This window comes from Phacochoerus africanus, chromosome 10 (genome assembly GCF_016906955.1).
Source record: "Phacochoerus africanus isolate WHEZ1 chromosome 10, ROS_Pafr_v1, whole genome shotgun sequence".
NCBI classification, from domain to species: domain Eukaryota; kingdom Metazoa; phylum Chordata; class Mammalia; order Artiodactyla; family Suidae; genus Phacochoerus; species Phacochoerus africanus.
Window position 1 is genome coordinate 20,829,716 of NC_062553.1, and position 18,376 is coordinate 20,848,091.

Here is an 18,376-nt window from a genome sequence, read left to right on the forward strand (position 1 = left end):
TGGCCATAGCTTACAGTAGCTTGATGTAGGATCTCAGTTCCCAGACCAAGGACTGAACCCAAGTCACATTGGTGAAAGCACCTGAGTCCTAACTACTAGACCACAGGGAACTCCCAAGAATTTCTTGATCATTACTGTATGACTGTCATTGAGTTGAGAGTCATGCAGTGAAGTATCATTCGTGGTCCTTGACCTCAGGGAACAATCTAGCTCAGGGGCCAGGGTGTTTGGTAGAAAGAAGTGTGGTTTGATAACAATAATAGGTTTGATACACTGCCTGAAGCATTGAAAAAAAAAAAAACTTACATTCATTTTGGGCTTTTTTTTCTTGCACCTTACCACCTAAGAAGGCAGATACTCGGCTTTAACCTCTTCCATCACACAGAGGTGTGCAATCTTGAGTCAGGAAGGTGGAAATGCATATTTACAGCAGGGGGTGAGAGGTGTCAGCCGAGAGTACATGGAGTGGGTGTGAAGCAGAGTGGCCTGGCCTCCAACAGAGAAAGCAGCAGGGATGGTGTGAATCAATGGTGAATCAGTGCTCTGGAAATCGCCCTAGGAGAGCAAAGATCAGGCAGGCCTCCTCCTGTTTCCCACTGCATTTGAAAAGGCTGTGGCTAAAATATATTTCAGAAACTAAAAACCCAAACAGAACAATAACAATAAGAAAAAAGCTTTCTTACAGGCAGTAAGAAAAAGGAATAGAATATTTACCATGGTTTAGAATGCAAAGACAAAGGGTGAAATTCTTCTCATTGAATTACTTAGACAAATCGAGATCTTTGTCATCTCCATTTTCATAATATCGGCTTCGTTGTTTCCCAAGCTTGATGACATGACTGCCCTGAACTAGCTTTGTTTGAAAGGAGTACTGCTGACATAGATATCTGGATGGCTGAAACAGTGCTTGACAGATATTCATAACCAGTCCTACTCCTGAAGTCACGTTCTCAACTAAAAGAGCACCTTTCTGAAAAGATGATGCCCAGATGACTTTAAAAGGAAAGACTCAAAGTGACGATAGTTATTGCTTCTTAGAGAGAAGGAAAAACAAATCTTTGACCCAGGTATGTGCCTTTTCTGTTTTGAATAACCTGTCTTTTATTTTAGACCCAACTGGATTCATGAGATCTATGATGTGAAACTTCATCAGTTCTATAGCAGTGTCTAGACTGGGAAAGGAACACACGACTCGATAAACAGAGTGGTCTGACTTCCTAATGCCTTTGGAGTGGATGTCACATTTGCTCCAGTCAACTTTTCTATCAGATACAGATAACTTTTAACTCCTACAAGTCCTCATTGACTTACAGTAACTTTTAACTCCTTCGAAGTCCTCACTGACTTAAAAGAGTTTGGGCATATTAAAAAGTATTATGGGGGAGTCACTGTTCTTCTCAAAGTCAAATCAATCATTCCTGTTTTAGAGATAAGTGTAGTGTCTCCCATTCAGTGGCTCCTTCATCATATCCTCTGTGCTCTGTCAAGCAGGTATTGTACCCTATCTGCAGATTGAAAAACATGTTCCTCACCCCAACCTAAGGCACTAAGGTTACTTCTGTTTCCAACACCAAAGTAAAAGCTTGCAGAAAAGCAGAGAACGATGATTATTGCTCTTCTCTCTGCTTGGGCTGCATATAATGAGCCACTCCTGCTGCCCTTTTACATACATAATGCCTACTGATGTCAACGAAAGCCTCATGGTGTGCAAAAGCCATTAGATCACATATATCATCTTGAAAATAATAAGGACAAAGGGACACTTTTTTTTTTTTAACTTGGCAAAGAGAGCCTCTATGGTTCCAAGTCTCTCTAGATGGTCCCAATTAAGAAGAAATAATTTTCCTAGAGTAGAGTGTCTGCCTCTGTTTCAAGGTGAGCTTTTTATGAAGAAAGGATAGAGCAGTTCCAAGACTGTTTTCTGTTTCTAAAGCCACTTCTCCTGGGAGACATGATTAGGAAGTGTTAGCAGTCCTCTCAGAGATTGATCAAAAATGTGTGACTTCGATATATTGCAAGGGGAATGAGGCAAGGTGAAAGAAGAAAGCCAAAAAGTAAAATTCTTTCTCAGTGGCGGGAGGTGAACTGCTTTTTTAGAAATTACTTAACTCCTTTGGGCTTTTTGTTTCCTCTTGTAATGAGGGTGTGGGTGCAGATCCGTGTTTCCCCAAACTTAGCAAGTCATTGGTATAACTTGGGGAACTTGTTAAAAGAGAAAAGTAATAGGTCCATAGTTGCCTCTCTGGGAAACTCTGATTCAGTGGATCCAGGGTAATTCGCACTTTTAACGAGTGATTTTGATAACGATAAAAGTTCGGAAAACATTTGTACGTAGTTTTTAGGGTTCTGAATACTAGACTTCTTTCTTGTTTTAATGCTCTTTCTGGCTTAGATTATGGACCGGCCTAGTGTAAATAATGACTGGGCACATTTGGAGACTATACTTGGCAACGGTATCTAGTTACTGGCCCAGTGGGGACTAAAAAAGACAAGTTTCCGAGGTTGGGAAGAAGTTTTATCTGGTCTAATATGAAATGTTGTAATCACAAGAAGCGGCCACTGATTCTAACAACATAATGGAGCTGTCCAAAGGGTTAGGTAAAAAACGAGGTGTCGGTCTTTCATATTTGGGAACGTCAGGAGGTATTTGACTTCACAGACGTCTTCCAACACCTTGTACAACACACACTACTCTCCTCACATCGTTGCTTCAAACAAAAGCTTATCATTATATTTGATTTCTCTCATGCTCTTCCATCTGAACATGATCAAGCCTCACAGATGAGGCTCTGTCTGACATACATCCTATTTCTGATATACATTCTAAATCTGGCTACTTCTCACTATCTTGAGAGCCACAATCCTAGCCTAGTTCCTCACTATTTGGTGCATAAACTACTGCAATAGCTTCCTAATTGGTTTCCTTGTCTTAAATTTGCTTCCTTGCCACAAAGGAAACTATATATTCTTTTAAAAACAAAGATCAGGGTATGTCATTCCCCTACTTAAACTTCAGTCAGATCTTCTCCCCAAATTCTCTTGGATGCAGGTTATGGGTAGAGGGTGTATTTTTCCCCCAGTGGAAAGAGCAATTGGAGAATGCTTCACTCCATGACTAAATGTCACTAAGAGTGTCCCTTAACTCATTAAAAAAAATTTTTTTTTTCTGAATTCCCTTCCACTGTATTGCCTTTACTGATGTGTAATTAACTGAAACTTCTGCACATATGAAATCTTCATCTCTCTTAATCATATCGAATGAACTCAGGAATCTAATTACACTCACAGCTTTTCATAAAAGCAGTCAATGTTCTGAAGTTTGCTGTTAGGAATACTTGCTCAATCAATTATTTATAATGAATTTTTTTTCTTTCCTGAAGTCCCTTTTCTTCACTAACCACCAGGTTAAGTGAACTCCAGTAAAAGGCAAAGAGGTGAAGCGCTGGAGGAAGGCACTATGGGAAGAGGAACAGGAGTTCTGAAGGCACAGAGGTGTGTGAAGTAGCAAGACAGATTCAGGACAGTGCAAGTCATTTAGTGTCCTTTGACTGAAGCAAAAAATGCTCTCTGAGGGACACAGAGAGGTGAGGTTGGGGATAAGGACAGGTGCCAGATCTTAAAGGGTCTTGTGAGCTATATTAAGGAATTTATATCATGAACTTTATGGAGAGCCATGGAATGAAATTCAGCAAGTTGGATGATAACTTCCTAAGTGTAGAAGGATCTCACATCACGGTGGGAGAGATGGTAGGAGAGTATGTGAGGAGAGACAAAACAGAGACAGTGGATTTACAGGACACAGGAAAGAATTTAAAAAATCACTATCAGGGAGCTCTCGCTGTGGTGAAACAGAATTGGCAGCATCTCTGGACCTCTGGGATTTACGTTTGATCCCAGGCCACCCACAGTGGGTTAAGGATCCAGCATCACTGCCGCTGCAGTGTAGGTTGCAGCTGTGCCACAGATCTGATCTCTGGCCTTATGTCTCAGGGCAGCCAAAAGTGGGGGGAAAAATCGATACCAGGAACTCTTGACTCTACCTTCACATTATAAACAGAGCATGACCAATTCTTACCATGAATTCTGCTACCTTTGTGGGACAAGAGATTTTTCATTGCTCTCCTGGATTACTGAAGTGGTTATCCAATAGGTCTTCCTGTTTCTGTCTTTGCCTTATCTCTTCTATAGTTTATTGTCAAATTGTAGCCCACATGATGCTTTTAGAATGTAAAATATATGATGTTTCTTTTCTCCTCAAAATTTTCCAGGGGCTTCTAATTGAACTCACAACAAAAGTCAAAGTCATTGTGATAACTACAAAGCTCTACACAAAATAATCACTATTTCTCTAGGGGAGCTCATGTGATGAATTTCCCTTACTCACTCTGCTTTATCTGCACTAAACCCCTTGCTCTTCTTTCAAAATCCTAGGCATGCACCTTTCTTGGGACCTTTGCAATGGCTGTTCCCTCACCTAGAATGCTCTTCCCTCAGATATTCACACACAGCTAATTCCTTAATCTCCTTTAACTCTATTCAATTATCCATCTCTTTTAAAATTGTACCTTGTGGAGTTCCCTCTGTGGCTCAGTGGTAACGAACCTGACTAATATTCATGAGGACGTGGGTTTGACCCCTGGTCTCCCTCAGTGGGTTAAGGATCCAGAGTTTCCATGAGCAGTAGTGTAGGTCACAGACCCAGCTCAGATCCCATGGCATTGCTGTGGCTGTGTGGTGTAGGTCAGCAGCTGCAGCTCCAACTGGACCCCTAGCCTGAGAATTTCCATATGCCCTGGGTGTAGCCCTAAAAAGCAAAAAAGTAAAAAAATAAAAATTGTAACTTGCCATAATTTCCTACCCTAGGCACCCTAGATTCCTTTTATCTAGCTCTACCATTTCCTCTAACATTTACCACATTGCAACATACCCTAGGATTTACTGACCTATTATTTCATTATTAAATTTTTTTTTTGGTCTTTTTGCCATTTCTTGGGTCGTTCCTGCGGCATATGGAGGTTCCCAGGCTAGGGGTCGAATCGGAGCTGTAGCCGCCGGCCTACACCACAGCCACAGCAACGTGGGATCTAAGCCACGTCTGCAACCTATACCACAGCTCACGGCAACGCCGGATCGTTAACCCACTGAGCAAGGGCAGGGACCGAACCCGCAACCTCATGGTTCCTAGTCGGATTCGTTAACCACTGAGCCACGACAGGAACTCCTCATTATTAATTTATTGACATATTTTGGGTTGAAATATAATCGCCATTGGCAGGAATCCTTTTTCCTTTGTATTCACTGATATATTCCCAAGAGCCTTGGACAGTGGACTTGAGAAAAACTATAGAATGGAAATGATGAGGTTTCCTAGGAATTTTTTTTTTTTTCAGAATTCAAAGAAAAGCATTAAAGGGACATAGTATTTGCAGTTTCTTGCTTAGGGTTTTAGTTAGGATAATCCAACTGTAATGTCAGGACTGCTTTCAAAACAGATTGAAACCCCAAGTACTCTAGCTCCAGGGTCCTGGGGTTCCTCTCTGGCTCTATTTCTTTACCATATAGGCGAATGGAATGGTTATGCCAAGAGAAAGCTCCCCCTCCCCCAATTCTGCAATATGGCTCAAGGGAAAAATGATGTCTATAGGCAACATTATTGCGTGTTCATTGTGTCTCCAGCACTTATTTAATCCTCACAAAAGCCCCATAGGCCAGGTGCTAATTATTATCATCCCCTCTTTTTAACATATGGGGAAACTGAGGTATAGAGAGATAAAAGCATTTGGAAGTAGCAGAGCTGGGATTGGAGCTGGAATCCAGCATAGTAGGCACTGTGCTTACTTCTATTCCTTAGAACAGTGGTCCTGGAAGTTGTTCATGAGGTAAACGTCTTAGGCATTATGAGAAAGATACTGCAACTTATAGACACTTGATTTTTATATAAATCAAAGAACTTGCTTGCAAGTGACAGAAATCTGGCTATTTGAAATACAAAGATATCTATAATCTTCTGAAGAGGTGAGCATCAGGCTTGGAGCTTCCACAGCCAGGAACATCAACTGAGTTATGTTCTAGAAAGGAGGGCCTGCTGGGCACCGCCGCTGAGCTCTGTACCTGGGGACAGATGTCCAAACTCACACCGCCAATTCTCAGATGTTAAACACCAAGCCTTACTGCTTCTGTTGCCTCTGCAAGATGGATGCCTACAAGATGGTCCCTTCTTCCAGAACCCTCACCAGAAAGCATTTTGTACACACCCTGCTACTTTATGTTCCTAAATTGAGTTTCAAAATCTGAGCTTATAGCATCTGATTAGTGAAGTATGGAAAAGTAGGAAACTGTCATTTTCAACTTCTCTTGGTGCACGTGAGTCATTCTTTCAGCTGCCCAGTAAGAGAACCCCTTTCCTATATCTTGGGAAATTAAGATTACAGAAGACAAAGAAAGAAAAATTTTCTTACTGTGTGGCTATAAGGAATGATGACTATCCACTGAAATCTGTATATTAGCCAAAATATATCTACTTTTCATGTATGCAATGGAAAATCATGACCTCCAGCAAACACAGGTGCAGAGAGCTAAAGCTGTCAAACTATATGTAATCGGGTCTCTTATCAATGGCAAAAGACATGGACTCGTCTGTGGAAGAAATTTTCAAGTTGAGATTCTTCTATCCATAGATTTATTTCTCTTCTACACAGCAGGCAACTACAGTAAATATTTAATTTCATTAGCTGATCACCTGGGTTCAGCTTTTCAAATTCTGTCTGAGGAAGTGCATAATTTGAGGATCAGAACTTTGTTATGGGGGGTGAGGGAGGGGAGAAGAGGATGAACATAAAGAGGAAAAGGCAGTGACAGTGGTGAGATGGGAAAGGAGGTGGGAAAGTCAGTATTTCCGGAGGGGAAAACTATTCATTCACGTTCACCCTGGTGGTCTCAAAGACAGCAACGAGTGGACCAGGACTGAATCCAATTCACAAAGGCGTTTCATTTGGCTTTTATAACACAACATGTTTTTACATTTTAAAAAACCGGAGAGTTCTTGTAAAAATCTGGATTCACAGTTTCCTTTGAAAAATCAGAACTGTATTTCTAGTTTCTCTTGAAAAATCTTGCCTGGACATCCCGCATTCAGGATTTCCCTTGCATGCTCTTCTGGCGCTCTCTTGATGGGGGTGAGTAGCTTCTTCCTCATTTGGACAAATGCCACAATCTCCACTATTCCTCACTATCTATCCATAACTGAAGTTATGCATCAGCCACTGCATGTTCTTATGCTTTTCTTGTCATTTGTCTTTTAGCAGAGAAATGTTTTTCTACCTATGTCTCTATCAAAAGTTCGAAAACATGGTGCTAGACTAAGAGTGTTTCGAGAAAATTGAGAGAAAGCATATTTCTTTGTGGAAATTAAAGTATACATTTTCAAGAGAGTGTCTCTGTCAAAAATTCAAGGCAAGATGCCTGTGTAAGACAAATGGGATAATGAGGATTATAAAAATTGTGGAAGATGGATATGGAAAAAGTACATGATGAAAAGCTTGATGATTTTAAAAGGAATCTGAAAAAGAATAAATAAGAATGAATGTGTGTATATGTATCACTTTGTTGTCTAGCAGAAGTGATCACAACATTGTATATCCACCTTCGATAAAACTTTAAAGAATGAAAAAAAAAGTAGGTGGAAACTAAACTTTTTGTTGTTTTTTAGGGCTGTGCCCATGGCGAATGGAAGTTCCCAGGCTAGGGGTCAAATCAGAGGTACTGCAAGTGCCGGGCTACACCACAGCTCACAGCAATGCCAAATCCTTGACCCACGGAGCAAGGCAAGGGATCGAACCTGAGTCCCCACGGATACTAGTTGGGTTTGTTTCCACTGTACCACAACGGGACTCCTGTAACTAAACTTTCAATAAAGCCTTTTTAAAAGTGAATAAAATAAGTAAATCAACATACTAGCCAGTCCATAGCACTCACTAATGTTGCATGTGAGTTTGTTACTGGTCTTTACAGTTAGAGACATTAATTCCCAGAATGTTTAGGCAAATGGTTAGTTGCTAGAATAAAAGGGCAAGGAAGGAACTTTAGTTTTTTTTACAATAATGCTTCCTCTTTCTCCCCAAACAACTTTTCCACTGATCAGTGTTGTGCATTGAATTGATGTCCCTTAAAAAGACATGTTAAAGAACTAACACCTGGTGCCTGTGAATGTGACTTTATTTGGAAATTGTGTCTTTGCAGAAGTAATCGATTTAAGATGAGATCATACTTATCAGGCTGGACCCTAATCTAGTTGACTGCTGTCTTATAAGAAGAGGAGAAGAGGCCCAGACATAGATCCACAGAAGAATGCTACGTGATGAGACCCAGGGTGTAGCTGAAACCTGGCCCTGGTACACTATCACCATTTAAGTCTTAGAAACAAAAGTTTCAAGTGAAGCAGAAGGAACAACTTTATTGCTTTACCCGGCAAAGGAAGTAACAGCAGGCTGATGCCCTCAAAACTGTGTCCTGGAGTTCCCACTGTTGCTCAGATTAAGAACCCCATGTTGTCTCTGTGAGGATGTGGTTTGATCCCTGGTTTCGCTCAGTGGGTTAATTATCTGGTGATGTCTCAAGCTGCAGGGCAGGTAGCAGATTTAGCTTGGATCTGGTGTTGCTGTGGCTATGGCATAGGCCTCAGCTGCAGCTCCAATTCAACTCCTGGCCTGGGAATTTCCATATGCCACAGGTGCAGCTATAAAAAAAAAAGAAAAAAAAAGGAAAATAAAAAAAGTGTCCTCCCTTGAGAGAGGATAGCAAGGAGTTTTATACGTTTAGCTTGAAAAAACAGGGCTGTTGATAAGGATTAGGGTGCCTGCATCCTTCTCCCTCCAAAGACCATTTTGACGTCATTAAGGCCAGAGTCAGGTAGTCCGGTGATGGTTTCTTGTGGTCTTTGGGGGTATCACACCTTGACCTTCTCTCTGGAGTGAAGATGGCTTACGAAAGGAAGGGAGTGTTAGGGAGTGTTTCAAAGGAAAAGAAAACACTAGACGCCCCATATAACTCCAACGAGAAAGTAAGCAATAGCAGAAGAAAGCAATTAAGCAAGGAAGAAGTCCTTTGCAAAAAGCCGATGAGAGTAAGGGAGTGGGCCAAGGCAGGGCACAGCATCCTGGAGATGCTTCCACTAGTTTTTGTCTGTAACAGTATTTCCTAATCATCAGTTCTTGAGTCAGCCTTTTGAGACTGAGGGGAGGCTTGGGGGACTAAAGGAAAATCCTTTTGCTTCAAAATACAAGCGCACAGGGGCTTGTGCATGGTTTCAAGGGGGGAGAACTCCATGAGAAAGAGGAGAAAGAAGGGAAGAATGATTCTACAAGCCATGGTGTGCGCAGAGGAGAGCCAGCAACCATCAGAAGCTGGGAGAGAAGCCTGGAACAGATCCTTCTTCAGTCGCCAGTAGGAACCAACCCTGCTGACACCTTGATTCGGTACTTGTGGCCCCCAGAACAATGGGGGGATAAATTTCTGTTGTTTCAAGTCACTGAGTGTGTGGCAATTTGTTACAGCAGCCCTAGGAGGTAAAGACAATCACTTTGGGAATATATTTGGATGGCAGGTCTTGACTCAAATCATCCTATTTATTCTTCTGACTCTTTATTGTCCCTGACATCAATTTATAGCCATAGGTATCATGCTTCCGTATCGGGCTGTGCTTCTTTTATTTTTCTCTGCAGAAACTTCAGAAGTTACTTTTTCTATCTGTACAAAGTGGTTCTAAAGCTTTTAATTTGTGCCTCATGCCTAAGGCGAATCTCTGAGCATGCTCCACCAAGTGCATACTTAAATGTTATGTGCTGTTTGCTAATTTGAAAGGCAGTTTAAACTTATCTTTTATCAGTATCCTGTGATAAAGGGAGGCTCTAAATTGCGGGCTGACCCTTCTAAGCAGGTTCACTTTACTACTGAAATAATAGTCCTTCTGCCTATAAACCTGCTGCTTTTGCTCCTGTGGTGTTACCATTTCACTCCCTTGGAGAAGATAACACGGTAGGTTGACTCATCTGAAGTAAATTGGCTAGGATTATTTTCTCAGTGACAGCTTTATTGTCATTCTGCAACACAGACTTAGATGCTGATGAACTTGATAAACAAGGATGTTTTCTCTAGCTATAAGAAAAAAGAAATGTCTTGAAAAATGCAATTTTACTTTTTGTTTGCTAGGAGACAGCTACTCAGGAGCCGGTCCATTTGCCCCCAAAGAGGGCAAATTCACTGAGGCCTTAGCTTAAACTCTCTTTAATTTCACTTTCTAAAATGCAGACTCATTGACAGAAAACCAAGAAAGATCGAGGCATCATCATGCATTAGCTAGACTTCATTCACCCCTATGGTGTCATGTAATTATTTCTTAGGTTATTTTATTATGCTTATGAAACCTTAAAAATGATTTAAGATGCCTTCACATTTTCATGCTTTGCTTTACTTTTTGAGTATAAATTATTTAAATTGTCATAAACTGCCATCCTTTGAAGTTCTTGTGGCAACTCAGAGGCTGCGGCAGCAAGGGAAAAAAAACTTTTAGGACAAAATCCCTCAGAAACTGAAATTGCTTCTGAACAGCTCTAGATTATGATTTATGATTTGTGATTGTTATGTGCTGCACTGTTCCAACCCCGGCTCTTCACTCAGTATCATAAAGGGGAATTTCTACTGAGTATTTAGGACCAAGCGCATGGTTTTCTTTTCTTTCCTTTTGTTATCCTTTGATACACTCTTCTCTCTAATGAAGATTATGCCCCACATTAATTTATGTATTAGTTGTTTTTATTTTTATTTTTAATTTTTTTTGGGGGGTCTTTTTGTCTTTTTAGGGCCACACCCGCAGCATATGGAGGTTCCGAGGCTGGGGGTCCAACTGGAGCTGTAGCCTCAGCAATGAGGGATCCGAGCCTCATCTGCAACCTATACCACAGCTCAGGGCAAAGCTGAATCCTTAACCCACTGAGCGAGGCCTGGGATTGAACCTGTGTCCTCACGGATTCTAGGTGGGTTCGCTAACTGCTGAGCCACTACAGGAACTCCGTGTTGTTTTTGATAACATTTGTGAGCTTGCCATGCGAAACTGAAACTAAGACCATGAAAATTATCTACATCCAGCTGCATGGTCCACCCCGTTCTTTCCATCTCCAGCCAACCGCCTCATTCTGACTCTTGTGTTCATTCCCTTGCTCTCATTTTCATTGCCTCCATAAGCATTCCTAAAACACTATTATGCCATTTTTAGTTCTTTTCCCCTTTTAAAATAGGGTATAATGCTTCATGTAATCATTGGAGACTTGGAAATTTACTTAGTATACGACTAAGACTCATTTAGTTAGTTTGTTGCATGGCACTGCAGTTAATTCATTTTAACTGCAATGCAATGTTCTATCATGTGAATACAGCGCATTTGGTTTATGCAGTCTCTAGTGGGCAGCTGGGTTATTTCAAGGTTTTTGCTGTCATGGACAGCACTGCTGTGAGTATTATGAATAGATGTTCTGTTAAACCTCCATAAGAGATTCTCTTGTGTACGCAATAGCAGTTGAGTTGCTGAGCCTTCAGATAGATGGGAATTCAATATTAGACTATGAAGTCAAACTCTTTTCCAAAGTGATTGTGCTTATTTATTTATTTTTGTCATTTTAGGGCTGTACCTGCGGCATTTGGAGGTTCCCAGGCTAGGGGTCCAATTAGAGCTGTAGTCTCTGGCCTATGCAGAGCCACAGCAATGCCATATTCCAGCTGTGTCTGTGACCCACACCACAAGCTCATGGCAGCGCTGGATCCTTAACCCACTGAGTGAGGCCAGGGATTGAACCTTTATCCTCATGGATGCTAGTCAGATTAGTTTCTGCTGAGCCATGACGGGAACTCCTGATTGTGCTTATTTAAACCCCTACCAGAAAAATATTAGGAATCCTGTGGATCCTTTCTAACACTTGGAATGTTCAGACACTTTATTTATTTTTTATCTTTAAAATTGTATTGAAGTACAGTCAGTTTATAATAACTGTATTAATTTCTGCTGTACAGCAAAATGATTCAGTTATATATATAAATTTTCTTTCTCATCTTCTCCACTATGATTTATCACAGGGTAGTGAATACAGTGGGACTTTGTTGTGTATGCATCCTATATATAAAAATTTGCATCTGCTAATCCTCAACTCCCAATCCTTTCCTCCTCCTTGGCAACCACAAGTGTTCAGAGATTTTAATTTTTGTGAATGGAAAGGTTTCTCTTATGGTCCTAATTTTCATCTCTCCAATATAATAAACAGCTAAGTTTATTGGTCATGTGTTTCCTATGCTATGAAGGATGCTAACATTTCTTTTGCCCATTATTCTATATTTTTATTTGCTTTAGATACCAATTTATATTGTATCATATCTTCTTGATATTCTTCTTTGGTCCGTTACGTGTAATACAAATATATTATGCAAGTATGGGGACTTGTATTTTCATTTTTTTAAAAAACCTTAAAATTTTTGGTTGAACAAAATTATTTGTTTTAATGTGGCATAATTTATCAATTAAACATTTTTACAGTAAATATTATAAAAATATCTTCTTACCATGAGCAAAATGGTATGAGAGCCCACAGAATGGGAGAAGGTATTTGTAAATGAAGTGACTGGCAAGGGATTCATCTTCAAAACGTACCAATAACTCATGCAGCTCAATATAAAAAATAAAAATAAAAAATGGTCAGAAGATCTAAATAGACATTTCTCCAAAGAATGTATACAGATGGCCAAAAATACTTTAAAAGATGCTCAACATCACTAATAATTAGAGAGAAGCAATCAAAACTGCAGTGATGTATTATCTCACACCAGTCAGAATGGTATAGAGTTGTTAATACTAGTCTTTTTTTTATTTTTTATTTTTTTGGTCTTTTTAGGGCAGCACCCACAGCCTGTGGAAGTTCCCAGGCTAGGGGTTGAATTGGAGCTGTAGCTGCTGGCCTACACCACAGCCACAACAATGCAGAATCCAAGCCGCATCTGAGACCTACACCACAGCTCACAGCAATGCCAGATCCTTAACCTGCTGAGCTGGGTCAGGGATCAAACCTCCATCCTCATGGATACTAGTGAGATTCGTTTCTGCTGAGCCAAGACAGGAACTCCTCATATTTTAATTCTTTGTAATATCTTTGATTACATTCATTCATAACATTGCTTCTACTCTCGTCTCAAAAAGGTAACAGGAGTAAATTTATTTTTTACAATTTTTAAAAAAGCCAACTTTTTCTTTGTTGATCTTTTAAAAAAATTCATGAATTTCTGTTTTTATGTTTATTATCTCTTTTATTTGGGTTTGCTTATGGTTTCAAGTGGACCACCTATCTTCTTAGTGTGAATACTTAGCTCTGACATTTGGAGGCCTTAAAAATTTTAAGTATTTAAGATGACAAATTTCATTAAACAACTGTGTTTGATGCATTTGAATTACGTTGATATATAATATTTACCCATTATCTTTAAAAAATGTCTATTATGATTTCTTCTTTAACTTGTGAATGATTTAGTGGGATGTTTTTAAAAATTTCTCCTATAAACACTTGGAGTAGTTTTAATTTTTTTTCTTTTGATGAAGCCTGACAGATATACACTCTAAACTCTATTTCCTGATCTGTAAAAGCAGGATCTTAACAACAGGTACCTTGTAGCTTTGTTTTGAGGATTCTGTGAGTTAAATCATGTAACTTAACACAATTCTTGGCACATAATTGCCTATCAAAAATAATAGCTGGGATTATTTCCTTGGTATATACATATTAATCATGATATGTGTCCAAAATTGGAGAATTTAAAGTTTACAGAGACACTCTCAGCATGCTTACAGGTAACATGCATGGAAAATTCTATATGAGGCGATGTTTTTTATTTAATGCTGTATTAATAGAAAATAAGAACTTGGAAAATGCTTCTACATGGACATGTTATTTTATTTTCCTATAGCTTAATATGCCTCTCTCTTTGTATATCAGAAAAAAAATCTTGTGCTCTCACTTGCAAGAGATAATCCAAATTCAACAGCTATCCCCAAGAGAAAATAAAAGTCACACCACACCATGCCTTAAATGAACGTAAAATATTTCTAAACTATATGCATGTATACATTTCTCTTAACTGAATAGCTGCAATCCATAATTAGCGAGCAGAAAATCAGAAAAATGCAGTAGCAATTTAACACAAATTTACTTGCATAGGCTTAAATTGCAATTTTTATAATAAAAATAGAAAGGCTACCCTTTCACTTTTGCAGATAGTTAATTAGTATCCTTCTTCTAGTGTGAAAATACTCTTGCTACAAATAAGACCCCATTCTGAGGGAAATACAAATGTCTTGGCATAAAAACAATGCATTTGCTTTATGAGTTTAGTTTTTTCTATGTGGGCACAAGCCATAATTAAAAAAGAACACATTTTGTTTATACAGGACCTTACAGTTCTCAAGGCATCTTCCTATTCACAATCTCTTTGATCCTTGCAATTTTTGCTGAGGTAAACGTGCAAATGTGATGATACCTATTTTGCAGATGAAGAAACGAAGCTTCGATCAATTAGCGTGACTTAGGATTGGAGTGTCTGTAAGTAGCAGACGAAGACAAAAGCCTAGATTTCCTGACATTCAGTCAGTGCCCTTTTTAGTAGTCCCTAGTCCCAAATTCTGTTCACTTCCGTACCTGCACTTGAATCTTCATCACAGTAGCCGATCTGCTATATACACACCAGGTACTGTGCTTTTAAAAGGCAGGGGATTTTAGAAGATAGATATATCTATTTATCTTCAACAAGAACAGTGGCATCTTGCTCATTTGCCAATAAATGCTATGAGCTACGGAAAAATTACAATGCCCTGTTGAAAAATGTGACTTAACTTTCACATAACAACACTTTGGTGAGGAATCTGAGTCAGTGGTATTAAGTAACTCGTCACTCAGTCTGAGGGGGTCTGATTCCAAAGCTATGCTTTAAGCACTGTATTACACTGTAACAAAAGGAATAAAAGATGAAGGAATGAATAAAGTAGATTTGGCAGCCTAGATATTTTCATGCACATTAGAGAAAAAAAGAAAATAATTTTGACCGCAAAGAACTGTTTGGTCCAAGAATAAAAATGATTTTCTCAAGCATTTACTTTTTGCTTGATGTTTCACTTAGATCTTTTTTAATTTCCACATCATTACCATAGGGGAGGTGTTATTTTTATCATTGCTCCCATTTTACCGACAGAGTAAGTTCTAAGCATGTGAAATATGGTGACAAGCTCAAGGGTAACTTGTAAGTGACTGAAGTGGAATTTGAACTCAGTTCTTTTTGCTATTAAAATGCGTAATTTTACACCCATCTGTATGTGTGGATTTATTGTGTAAAGAAACGATTAGCTACAGCATAGTTTAAAACATAGCCATTGACCCAGAAATGAGTTGTATGGTTAATCAAAATACTTGGCATAGTTTCTGATGTCTTGAAGTAAGGAGCCAATCAGGAATCTTACTTTCTTTTCCCACTACCCATAATTCAACTATGGATAAATCACTTCAATTGTGCTTCTATTATTTTCTTTTTCTCACTTACAAAGCTGGCATTGAGCCATGGTTCAACTCATGATCATTACAGATTATCTGGGTACTCTTTCAAACTGTTCATAAAAAGGTTTTTTTTTTTTTTTTTTAATGACCTAGACATACCTAATTAAACAGATATTAGTAAAAGACATGACTTCTGGCATTAGGAATTTAAGAAACTTTGTGGCAGTTTTAAAAATTGACATCCCCTGCCTCCTTTGACATTCCTCCACTGAGCAGTGGTCCATGTCCCCTTCTCTTAAATTCGAATGGGCTTGTGAGTGTTTTGACTGATGAAATACAGTAGGAATAATGCTATGTGACTTCCGAGGTGAGGTCCTGAAAAGCCATGATGCTTCTACTTAGTTCTTATAGAACCCTCTCTCTCGGGAAGTTCTCTCTTGGAATGTTCCCTTTTTGGCTGCAGTCACTGTGCCATGAGAAGCCCGTTACAGCGAGAGGTTGGGTACAGGTGCTCTAGTTGATAGTCGGAGCTAAGCTAAGCCTTCATGTCATTCCAGTCCATGGGCCAGAGGTGAGCGAATAAAGCATTCTGAAAATGAATCCTTTAGTTCCAATTATTGGAACTCCCAGCTGTTCAAGTCTTCCCTGGCTGCTCAAGTTTTTCCAACTGAGGCCCCAAATACCTTGGAGAAAGCACAAGCCATCCCCACTGTGCTTTGTTTGAGTTGCTAACCCCAGAACTCTGAGCATAATAAATTGTAAATCAACAATAATAAAAAAAATTAAAGAGAAAGGAAAAACAATAAAATTATTTTACTCCACTAAATGTTGGGATTTTTTTTTTTTTTTTTAAACACAGAAATGGCAATTGGGGAGTTCCCATCATGGCTTAGCAGAAATGAATCTGACTAGGAACCATGAGGTTGCAGGTTCGATCCCTGGCCTTGCTCAGTGGGTTCAGGATCCAGCATTGCCGTGAGCTGTGGTGTAGGTTGCAGATAGGGCTTGGATCTGGCACTGCTGTGGCTCTGATGCAGGCTGGCAGCTACAGCTCTGATTAGACCCATAGCCTGGGAACCTCCATGTGCCGCAGGTGCGGCCTAAAAAGACAAAAGACAAAAAAAAAAAGGGCAAGTGGAAATTGGGACAAATTTGGTATCAGATGTGAGATGCAGCTGTTAACAAAAATTTAAATGTGCATTTGAGGTTGGTGAGGGTTAAAAACCTTCAAACACATGACTTTGAAATTGGTGAAGGTTAAACAAGTCCTGTCCAGGAAGCTTGAAAGGCCTCAAGGAAGCTGTTGGTAAGGGCTTACAGAAGATTGAGCAAAACGTTATTGAAATCTGAAGGAAAGATCCTTAGAGTAATTCAAAAATTTTTAAAATTTGTCACCTATAGGAATGTGAAAAATGGGTAACACTTTTGATGAACTGATGGTTCCCATCCCTTGGAGTCATCCTTAACTATTTAGTTCCTCCCAGCTATGGCCCCAGTCATTGTAGAACAGAGACAAATCATTCCTGCTGTTCTCTGTGCAAACTGACCCACAGAATTCATGAGCATAACAAAATTATTGTTTATGCCAAAGGACTCTCAAGTATAGTTATATATATTCAGAGTTTCTTAGTAGCTGTCAGTTGTTCTACAGGGGCAGTTGTAGGTATAATTGATATTTTCTATAAGTATTTATACTTCTAACAGCATCATTAAGAAAGACAATATTTATAGATATTGTGTAGGTTGTATTTGTCATATCTATCTATCTATACGTTAGTCTGCTGGAATTGCCTAACAAATGCCTAACAAATGCCTAAGGAATGCTGGCTTTAACAATGGAAATTAATTTTTTCACAATTCTGGTTGAGATCAAGTTGTTAAGCAGGTTGGTTTCTTCTGTTCTTCTCTCCTTGGCTTGCAGATTGCTATCTTCTCCCTGTGTCTTCCTATGATCTTTCCTCTGTGTTTGTCTGTGTCCTCATCTTCTCTTCTTAGGAGGACATCGTATTAGATTAAGGCATTTAACTTGAACTCTGTAAAGAACTTATGTCAAAGTACAGTCACATGCTGAGGGACCAGGGTTAGGACTTCAACACAAGAATTTTGATAGGAAAAATTCAGCACATAATTAACTCTCCGTCTCTCTCTCTTTCTATATAAATATAAATATAAATATATATATATATATTCACATATATACATACATACTTACAGATATAGATGCTATCTATCTATCTATCTATCTATCTATCTATCTATCTATCTATCTATCTATCTCCACCTAGGAGAGGATTAAGTAATTTAATATGCTGACGTTAGTCTCATAAACACATTTTGTGACAGATATCTCTTCTTGCATTCTCTGAGGCACTTGCATTCCATCTAGGAGTGTTTTCAAGTCTTCAATGACAGTATGATTCGTACAAGAACAGTATCTCATTGATGCTACTTCTAGTTTCATCCTTAAGGAAGGCAAGGGGGAAAAAATCTAGTGTTCTTCCTGTCTGCTACAGCTGAATATTGGGCACCATGATGCCATATTGCTAAAAAGGTTTGTAAATGTTTCGGTGAGTTTTGATTACAGGGGGCATAAGAGAAGGTCACCAGACATTCTAATTTACGTATCTCAACATTCTGAAGCATATCAAACATCAAGTCTAGAGAATCCTTTGTGAAAAGAATCCAAAGCCTTAGTAGAAAACACCTGTTCTCTGTTTTCTATTTAATTGTAAGAGAAGAGAATGATCACACAAAAAAGAGGAAGATAAAATATTATTCCATAGAAGAGTTTCTTTTTCCAGCTT